This window comes from Eublepharis macularius, chromosome 3 (genome assembly GCF_028583425.1).
Source record: "Eublepharis macularius isolate TG4126 chromosome 3, MPM_Emac_v1.0, whole genome shotgun sequence".
NCBI classification, from domain to species: Eukaryota; Metazoa; Chordata; class Lepidosauria; order Squamata; family Eublepharidae; genus Eublepharis; species Eublepharis macularius.
In genome coordinates, this window is record NC_072792.1 from 24,698,746 (window position 1) to 24,709,596 (window position 10,851).

Here is a 10,851-nt window from a genome sequence, read left to right on the forward strand (position 1 = left end):
TCTTCCGAAGCAGCTCTCTCTTATGACTTTCTTACTATTGAGGTAATAGTTACCACTCGGGCAAGATTCTCCAGGTCTCCCACTTTTTTTGTTAAATGGATATGCAGCTCATTTATTCAGAGCAGCAGTAGGAGGGACTAACTTTGACCATTCCCCCCCTACACTGTTTTCCTGATCAAAAAAAGTCACCTCCCGCAAACTGCTTGTCAGGCTATGGATGACAGGATATGGCAGACGGATCCCTGGACCATTGCAGCAAGACACAGGCTCTTGGTTAAATGGTTTTTTTTATTCAGAAATCAGCTCATTTCCATATATATGTCCAAAGGACTACTCAGAAGCAGGGTAAGCATCTAAGCAGCGAGAGTAAAAGTTGATAGGAATGACATCACGTGAGAGAGACTTCTCTTTCCCCCCCTCCCAATCATAAACAAGATTTTGGTGCTTTTCTTGTGCGAGAACGTCTCACATATTTGTAATATCAAGTTGAGTCATTAGGAAGCAAGACATAGCAAAGTCTGAGAGGGAGTACAAGGTTGGAAACACTGGAAGCTGTTACAGTCTATTAGATAAACACCTGTGAAAGCCTGTGAAAGAAATAGTTATGATATTGGTAAAATGACATCAAGTTACAGCAGGATACATTGGTTCAGCACAAAAGGATCATTAAAACTGGCACGGATGGACACTGCTGTTTGTCCCATGATTGAAAAATAAGGGTACTGGCTGGTTCTGGTGATGATCCTAGGAACTCTTGGAAGTACATTTGTAATCATGGGCTCTTCCATCATCAGCCAAGTTAGTGTCATGAGCTCCAATCCCTAGATGGCATAACAAGTGTAGTCAATTCAGTACTAGATCACAATCTCACAAGTTTCTCATCAGACGGAGTGGGTCTATAGACAGCCAGAGTACACAACAGGTGGAGCTCCCTGATCTCCCAGATCCAGAACTCCCACCCCCATCCTTTTTAGCAGTCACCGGTACCAAACAGTGCATTACTGAAGGAAAGGGACTCGCGGACTCACCGGCGGGCTATGTCGCAATCGGGAGGTGAGGCTGGAGTGAAGGGCAGACCTCGTGTTCACAGGAGAGGGAAAAGGAGTGTAGAAGGGGCCTGGCTCCTCTCCAGCAGCTCCTCGTGCTCCACACTGCCATTCCTTGTCGGGCAGCGGAGGAGAAGGGATCATCTCCATCCCTCCCTTGGTGCCAGCCACGTTTGGGAGTTGCTTGTCTTGATGTTATGGCAATTTTGAGGCATTGGGCTGGATCCACTGGGGTCAGTGGCTCACTCCTCCTTTTCAGGGTCCCCTTAGGGGATCTGGGGAAAGCCAAAGGATACATGCCTGGACAGGCCATTGCAGGCTTCATCCTGGGTGGAAGGGACTGCCTGAGTCACACCTGGACGGGAGCACATCCCATGCCATCATGCAGTGGCCAGCAGGCATGCTGGGGGGAGCAGCCCCAGCGCCAGGGTTTCTGGCGCTGGAGGCCAGCCTCGCTTGCGCGCCCTGTGCACGCGCGCTGGACTGCGTAATGACATCATCACGTGATGACATCATCACACAGTGCTGCCGGCGGGTGGCTGGGGCGGAGCGAGGACGTCGCCCATGCGCCGCACGCCGCCCCGGCCACCTGCCGTCCCTGTCCTGTGGCTGCTGCGCCTGCCTGGGGGAGGGCGGCAGCGCAGGGCTGGCTGGCGGTGGTGCGGGACATGTGCCTCCTCCCCTGGCACCCCCTCTGGCCCCATGGCCCCCGCGTCCCCCGCCTCATCGCCTCAATGGTGGCACTGACCCCGTGGGGGAGCATGCCATTGAGCAACAAGGGGCTGATCGATGCAGGGATCCATTGCTCTATACCTCGCCAATGCTCTAATGACTGTAATCAATAAAGTTGTGGCAGGTAATTCATCCAAAACCAGTGTGTCATGTATTCTTTGCCTGGACACCAGCCTATTAGCCTATTTGAATGCAATTCTCTCTCCTACAAATAAGCATCTCTTTATGTAACTTGTGCCCCGTGGTGCAGAGCAGTAAGCGGCAGTACTGCAGGCCAAGCTCTGCTCACGACCTGAGTTCGATCCTGGTGGAAGCTGGGTTCTGGTAGCTGACTTAAGGTTGACTCAGCCTTCCATCCTTCCGAGGTCAGTAAAATGAGTACCCAGTTTCCTGGGGGTAAAGTGTAGATGACTGGGGAAGGCAATGGCAAACCACCTCGCAAAAAGTCTGCCAAGAAAACGTCATGATACGACACACCCCATAGGTCAGTAATGACTTGGTGCTTGCACAGGGGACCTTTACCTTTTTAAATGTAACTTGCAACTCTCAGTGCCAGACATGCCTTCATCATACCCCTTCTTCGGTTTCCATTCTTCTCCTGCATGGGATTTTTTCCCCCAGTGAGTAGTCTGCTTTGCTAACCGTGTGTGACTTCTACCTCATCTAGTAACCTCATGTAGTGCTTGGATTTTATTCAACAGTGTTTTCATTTGTACTCAGGACATCATAAATGCTATTGCTATTTTTATTGCTTCCTCTAAAAACCATCTCCCTGCACTTATCTTTCCTGAATCTCCTTTGAATTGGATCCCATTAATATTCTCTCCTTTTATCATATCGTAAAAAGCACCGTCTTTAGCTATTAAGCATAACTGATGACCTGCTTGTCCGCTGATTCCATTGTCCCTTGCTCAGCTGCCTTGCATCAAACAGTTTGCTGGGGATTTCAGACAGTGTAAATAACACCGCTGGCTTCTTTATGTCCTCCAGAGATAGCTTGTCACTAGCACTGCAGGCCCTGCAGATATCTTTACCTTCCTGCCCAAGTGATCTGGAACAGTGCAGCCTTTGATTCTTTAGCAAAATAGTAAAGAGTCCAGTAGCACCTTTAAGACTAACCAACTTCATTGTAGCATAAACTTTTGAGAGCCACAGCTCTCTTCGTCAGATGCATGGAGGGTATGAAGAAACTGGAGAGAGAGATATAGGTGGTGAGGGAACGGGGGGAGAGGGTGCAGGGAGTAAGGGTCATGTAAATGAATTGAATGGATTGAATAGAGATTATGAATGGTTATCTCATTACCAAAAGTAACTGCCTTCAGGCATTCTATTCAGATTCTGCCATGGAGGGGAGTAGTCACACCCAGCTTGGATTGTGCATTCCACGTTTTTCATGATTTCTTGTAACTTATTTACATTTACATGAGCCTTACTCCCTGCACCCTCTCTCCCCCTTCCTTCATCACCTATATATCTCTGGCCAGTTTCTTCATACCCTCCATGCATCTGACGAAGAGAACTGTGGTTCTCAAAAGCTTATGCCACAGTAAAGTTGGTTAGTCTTAAAGGTGCTACTGGACTCTTTACTATTTTGCTACTACAGACTAACATGGCTAACTCCTCTGGATCTTTGAGTCTTTAGATCATTTCTCTGATTCTTTAGACCATTTCTCTGCTTCCAGGTCTGCAAATTTCAATTCTAGATACTTCCTCCGCTTCGTCCAGTTTTCCAATTATCAAAGCCCAGAAGGGACACTTGCCTTGTACTGGAAGCCATCTTGCTTTTTTGTTGGGTTACTTTCAGGGTTTTTTTGCAACACCATGTTATATCCTTGGTATTCCACAAACAAGCCTGTCCCATCTTGTATTCAGAAATGTTTTTTCAGCATCCTAGGTTTTTCTTACAACATGATGAAATGTACTCTGTAGTTCTCCCACGGGAACCAGAGAGAATCCATTCATATGGCAGCAAGCACTCTGTGTGAATGAGAAGGAAATACCCTTTGTACAAGGGAGATGGAGAATGATCATCTGCTCAAAGACAGGGGAGATGTAGGGATGCTGGAGTTTGGGAAGATAGCTTGAGAATTATGTTAAGGCAGATTGTGCAGAGGCAGGATAAATAGTGGAATCAGGCAAGGTGAGCTAACAGAGGGGGTGAAACAGAGACAAAAAGGCCAGTGAAAAAGCGTCGTAGTGATGGCATGGTATTGGCAGAAATACAGAGTGAAGAAACTAGCAGCTTGGGGAAAACAAGCAGGTCAAAAGATGGGAAGCTGACCAAAATGAACAGAACAGACACTATGATGGGTGACAGAAATGGGGCCTAAGAATAAGACGAGCAGGAACATTATTTACTAGCAACAAAGCCTGTTGTGGGAGGAAAATCAAAAAGAGTCCAGTAGCACCTTTAAGACTAACCAATTTTATTGTAGCATAATAAATAATAATAATAAAATTGGTTAGTCTTAAAGGTGCTACTGGACTCTTTTTGATTTTGCTACTACAGACTAACATGGCTAGCTCCTCTGGATCTATGTTGTGGGAGGAAATACAATGGGCTCTAGAAAGGAATGGGCAGGCAGGCATGCAGTTCCTCCTTCTCCATCACTGATTCTAACTGGGTGGGCAGCTGGGTGGGCATTGTGATCTGCTCCACGCCTGATCTGCCTGATCTCGTCCATGTGAAGGAGTGGTGGGCTTTGCTACCTGCTCTATGCCTAATACATACCGGGTAAAGGGGGGGCATTGCCTCCTGTTCTGCGCCTGACTATGGCTGGGTGAGGGGGGCAGGTATTGCCACCTGCTCTGAGCCTGCTCTCAGCTGGATGAAGCATTGCCACCTGCTGGATGAGCATTGCCCCAGCTGGATGAGCATTGCCACCTGCTTCATGCTGGGTGAAGGGAGGAACAGGCATTGCCTCCTGCCCCACGCCTGATCCTGACAGGTGAAGGTGGGTGGTGGGCTTTACTACCTGCTCTGCTCCTGATCCCAGCTGGGTGAAAGGGGTGTGGGCATTGCTACCTGCTCCACTCCTGATCCCAAATGGGTGATGGCAGGGGGTAGGCATTGCCACCTTCTCCTCCACTAATAGCAGCTGGGTTAAGGCATGGGGGAGGGCATTGCCACCTGCTCCACTCCTAATACCAGTGTCATGGCCCGGTCTGGGCTCAGTGAGAGCGAGGACTCCTCCTCAGGAGGAGAGGGGCTTCGTGTAGCCAGCCAGGACTCCTCAGGAGAAGAGGAGCTCCATGTAGCTGGCCCTGACTCAGCAGAGGCTGGTAATCAGGAGCCACGGCTGCTGGCTAATCGGAGCCTACAGCCAGCAGCTGAGGCAGAGCCATCAGTACTCTCCAGCCCCAGCACCACAGGGGAAGCTCAGCCAGGGACTTCCACAGGGGAAGCTCAGTCAGGGACTGCCAGCACCATAGGGGAAGCCCAGCCAGGGGCTTCCACCCCCCCCCCCCCAGGTTCGTCCACACGTAAAGAATGCCGCAGACAACGGCTGAGGCTGGAGCTGCAGGACAGACAGCGCAGTGCTCGCCTCCTGAACCGATGCCAGCTGCTGGAGAGCGATGATGAGTAGCAGTAGGATGGAGCCCCAGCAGCTGGCTATAATCCATGCCTGGCTATAAAAACTGAGCTGAGGGAACTGCCAGGCATGGAAGCAATGTGTTGACTACCTGCAACCACTCTGTGTTTCCGTGTACCTTGCTCGTGCCTGCTTTTGGACCTGACGCTATCGGTAACCGACCTTGGACTGTACCTAACCTAGCTCCTGGACTCTGGACTCACTCCTGGCTTTATCTCGTGCTCTGACCACCGTTCTGACTTGGCTCTTGCTCCTGGAACTCCCCATTAGACTTGGTGTTGAGGTTTGGACTTGAACCACCCTGCTTGGGCTGGCCCAGCCCGTAACAACCAGCTAGGTTAAGGCGCGGGGGGGGGGGGGCGCATTTTCACCTGCTCCACTCCTGATCCCAGTCAGGTGAAGGAGGGCAGGCATTGCCATCTGATCTGCTCCGGATCCCAGCTGGGTGAAGGGGGGGTGGGTATTGTCACCTGCTCGTTTCAAAGTCTTTAGCCCACCATGGAGGTCACACAAAGAGACAATTAAGGTCACATGAGGTTACTTGCTATGCCATCCTGCAGGCAGGCAGAACAGCAATGATCCATTTGCAGGAGTCCAAACATAATGGGACAGCCTTCCTGATTCAAGTACTGCAAAGGCTGCATTGTTTTGAAGGGCCTTTTCAGCTTTCTGAGTGTGTTGTGCTGATGAATTTTTTTGACAGTGTGATGGTTTTTGTTTCTCATTGTAACACACCTGTAACTAGACATAATTTGAATTTTTAAAAATGTTATAAAATTTAAGCTGCGACGTTGTGCGACATTTTGGTTGGATAGAGATGTGCATAAAAAAATAAGTTGTGAAATTTATAAAATGCCAAAAAACCAATAACTCTCTAAATTTGAGGTCTCCTTTTACTCTAAATCTTATATACTAATAGGCAAGTGGCCCAGTTCTGAGGATACTTAAATCTGGAGATTGGAACTATGAACAGGCAAGATAAATCTTCCTACATACCTGAAAAATGCCCTAGGTTTGCAGGAAAATCTGAAATCTAAAAATAAATACATAAATAAACATTGTAAGGTTTAGAAAACCCCAAAATGATAATAGGAGTGCTTGTGGCTTTAAGAAGCAGATGCCCTTTCTGGCTGTTGCTAGGAAACCATAACAGTTTAGCCAGTATTCCAGACTTAGTTTCTAACAGAAAAAGGCAAGAAGAGGGGGTAGGACCCTTTTCAGGTGCTGTTTTAGAGAGAGGACTCATTGAGAGGACTCAGGTGCTTTGAAAGAGGACTCATTGGGGACAGGCCCAGAAGCAACCACAGGATGACTTGATACCAAATAACTTGCATGACTCTCCCAGGTCTGGCTGCTTGCTACTGTTCAACAGCAGGTCCCCTCAAGCCAGTGTAGTGTAGTGGTTAGAGCTTCAGAGCAGGATCTGGGATACTTAGGTTGGAATTGCCACTGCTGTGGAAGCTCAATGGGAGACTTTGATGCAGTCACATACTCTTAGCCTAATCTACTTCTCAGAGTTGTTGTGATGATGAAATGGAGGCAGAGAGAAGCTGCCTTGGGTACCCATAGTGAAGAAAGGCATTATATAAATGAAGTAAATTAATAAATATAGATGAATATGGAGGCGCAAAAGAAAGGTAAGTTGTTTTAAGGGTTTGAATGAGAGAAGTACATAGGGAAAGATGAGCAGATGGAGAATGCCAGGAGGGAGGATAAGAGGAAATAGCATGGGGAAGGGGATACAGGGGGAAATGAAGTACCCCCACCCCAAGCAAGTCCCTGCTGGTGCCCCATCACACAACTGGGTCATAGGAGAAAGGCTGCAGATGGGAAGAGGGAAAAGGTGAAGACAGGAGGGCAGCCAAAGGTGGATGGGAATGAGAGAAGGAAGCAGGAAAGGCGGGAGAGGCTAGGGGGGCAGGGAAGGGAAAGAGGACATGGTGGGGTAGGGGGAAATGAGTTGACCCCTGAAAATATTTGCAGGTCCCCACTTGTGCCTCTCTAAATTTGAGGCTTGACAGGCCACAGCCAGCAACTCTCACTACTGTTTTGGGGGTGAAGACTGGTGTGCCAATGTTACACCGATGCACCAACCTTACTTCTGGTGAACACCAAAAGTGACATTATGGGATGCTCTAGGTTTGCAAAAAGTCTATGGTAAACCGTAGAGTTTTCAAAATCCTAGAGCACCCTATGATGTCACTTCCAGTTTTCACCAGAAAAGACTTCATGTGCTGTCATGACACCGGCATGCGCCCCCCAATTTGCCACCATTTTCTCCTGCCAGTCTTTCATGTGCCTATGGGCACAGGAGACGTTTGCTCGGACGTGTCCCACTATAGCTATAGCAGGAGACCTGGCAAGCCTAGGCCCTGGCCAAATGGCTATCTTGCCCCTCACCCTGATTATCTGCTCTTAACAATTTAGAGAACTTTCAAGAGCTGGCTTTTTCAAAGGGCATTTTATCTAAAATGAGTGGAGCGTTAGTGTGTTAGAAACTGAATCGAAATATGATGGGACTTCAGCAGTTGATTTTGGGGGAAAGACAACAGTTACATTCAGTTGGGCGGAGTTTATTTTTAAAAGGCTGTCATATTCTGAGGAGTTTGTTTTTACGTTTTAAAAAATTATTAGCCATCTTGAGCTTTTTAGAAGAGTGGGATGTAAATGTTTTAAATAAACAGGCGACAAGTTATTCTATTACTCATTCATAAAGTGTCAGCGTTTAATTACCTCAACAGTTACAGCAGGTTCTGTGGCTCAGGAACCTGTCGGATCCAAAGGGCACACACAGTTGTGTGAAGCCATGGGCTAAATCTTTGGCAGAGCATCTTTAATACTTGTAAGAAGTTGTTAGACAATAAATTTTTAAAATTTATGTCGTTACTGTGCAGTGGGCAAAATAGCAAGCCAATGGCCTGGATATTTAAAGAATTTATATACTAGTGACAAGACGAGAAATACCTGGATCCATTCCCAAGGTAAGTCTGCATTTTTAAGTAGAGCTCATCAGCATAAACTGTTTATTTACAGCCTTGATTTTAATGTGCATAGCTGCACAACTACTGGATTATTTATAGACTAGATAAAATGCCAGCATGTTAAAGGTGGATATAGTATTTTCAGTTCTAAAAGTGGAACATAAATAAGAACCTAGGCCTTATATTTTAAGGAGAGCTGGTATCGTTCTTGTCCTTGAGGATAAAAACGAAAGAAAATGTGTTCTTCAATACAGTTAAAATCCTATGAATCTAGTTCTCTTCTAACTTTCAACATCTTTTTATTACTTCTTTAACATCCTTCCTCTTCACAATGCAGGTCAGCCACCAACTGTCCAACCGCCAGGCAGTGTACAGGAGCAAATTACACATGATTCAGGAAGATCCATGATAAGCCTTCCCATGTTTTTGTTTTTACTTTAAAACAACTGCAGTCTCTTCATTTGGTTGGAAGCCTGGTACCATGTGAAAGAGAATTTAATTGTTTCCACTCACAACCTAAGGAAGATCCTTCTCCTTGAACGGGTACCAATGGATGGAAACAACTTACACTGGGTAAGCTGTGCAAAGCTAAAAGGGTTAACTCCTGCCCCTACTCTTCTGGTGGGACATTTACTTTTAAAGAAAAAAATTAAAAAACTGGAGATCCAGCTATGGATTGGTTTGAAATTTAAATTGAGACAGAAAAATAGTATCAGATACCCTGTTATTACCTCAGAATCCAATAAAGATATTGGAGCAATTGAAAAAATGCTTCACAGATTTTCTAGGAAGAACTCATCAAAAAAAATGTGAGCTACCAGTCTGTCACACCCAATAAAAACAGACTTACCCAGGTCTTTTTTTCAGCGGGAACGCGGTGGAACAGAGTTCCAGCACCTCTTGAAAATGGTCACATGGCTGGTGGCCCCGCCCCCTGATCTCCAGACAGAGCGGAGTTTAGATTTCCCTCCGCATCTAAACTCCTCTCTGTCTGGAGTTCGGGGGCGGGGCCACCGGCCATGTGACCATTTTCGCCAAGGGTGATTTAAACTTTAATGCCCCCCCCCGTTCCAGCTGACCCAAAGTGACATCATTGTGCGGTCCTGAGTTCCACCACCTCTTTTCCCAGAAAAAAAGCCCTGGACTTATCCAAACTGATCTGCTCTAGGCAGTTCTGTACATGCAGCAGAATTACATGGTAGAATCCTGAGGGGACATAATAGATTGTACCACTTTAGAGTCCAGGTGGGTAGAGCCATATTTTTCATGCCCTCTCACTGAAAACTCTTTGCAAATAAAAATTAGCCTATCTCTTTGCAAATGGTGTTAATTTGTTTTGTTGTGAATGATTAATGTAGGGGAATTTCTTTTTAAATGTCATATTTCCCCTGCAGTGTGACGTACAGTCCATTCTACCGCCTCAGGGCTCTGCCACCTTATTACCATCTCATTTTGCTGCAAATGCTAGATGTTGAACTACTATCATTTAAAGGGATACTTTCCTACTAAGAATCCTTTTTGAAATGGGATTAGAATGCGTCAGTGTGTGTAGGGGTGGGACTTGAGTTTTATATGGAGAGAATTTTGTTCTCTTTTGTTCCACTGCTCCACACCTCAAGGAGGCAATGTCTAATATAATATGTATTTGATTCTGAGTATGTATGCACTTTGATTCAGAAACGCAATGCATTTTAAAGAAGAATGCCAATCTGTGCACTGAGAATTGGCTTTGAATTTTAGTATGCAAGATCAAAACAATGATCAAAGCTCTGGAAAACCAAGTTGCCCCTTCACAGCTGCAAATCTTTTTTATACAGCTGTGTTTTACCTATAAGTGTGTCAGTTTTTTCCAGCTGTCAGAAACCCTATGGGTCAAGCAGGATTACTTTGTGCTACACTCTTCACCATATACCTCCAGTCCATTCTCATAACAATTTGTTGTTTACAAAAAAAAGTCTTATCACAAACACCCTATAACAATTAATATTTAATCATGAACACATTGAGGGGGGCACTCAACTGCATAGGTAAAAATTGAAAATATATCTGTTTGCCACTAGCATGGGCATATCAAAGCATCTAAGCATGGACAGCCATGTTTAAATCTATAGGGACTAGGGATGTGCATAACAGGAAAAAATGAGCCAAAAATACACACACAAATCACTGGTTCAGCTCATTAAAGCAGCTTTCAGAATGCTGAACCAAATCTGGGAAACTATATTGTAATGAGTGCTTCCCACCAAAAAGTGTATGTGTTTTATTTTGTATTGTACCTTCCAGCAGCAGAAAGGCCCTGGAGGGCAGCAGCTTGTATTCCTGAACAGCATTCACCAATCACATCTCAAAGGGAGAAAAACTGTAAGTTATTGATTAATTCTGTTGGCAGGAAGAGGGAATGAGACCAATACAAGTGAGTACATCTCCCCACCCTGGGAAATGGCATTGTCTCCCTCTCTGCCAATTGGATCCTTGCAAGGGGAGACCCCTCTCCTCCTA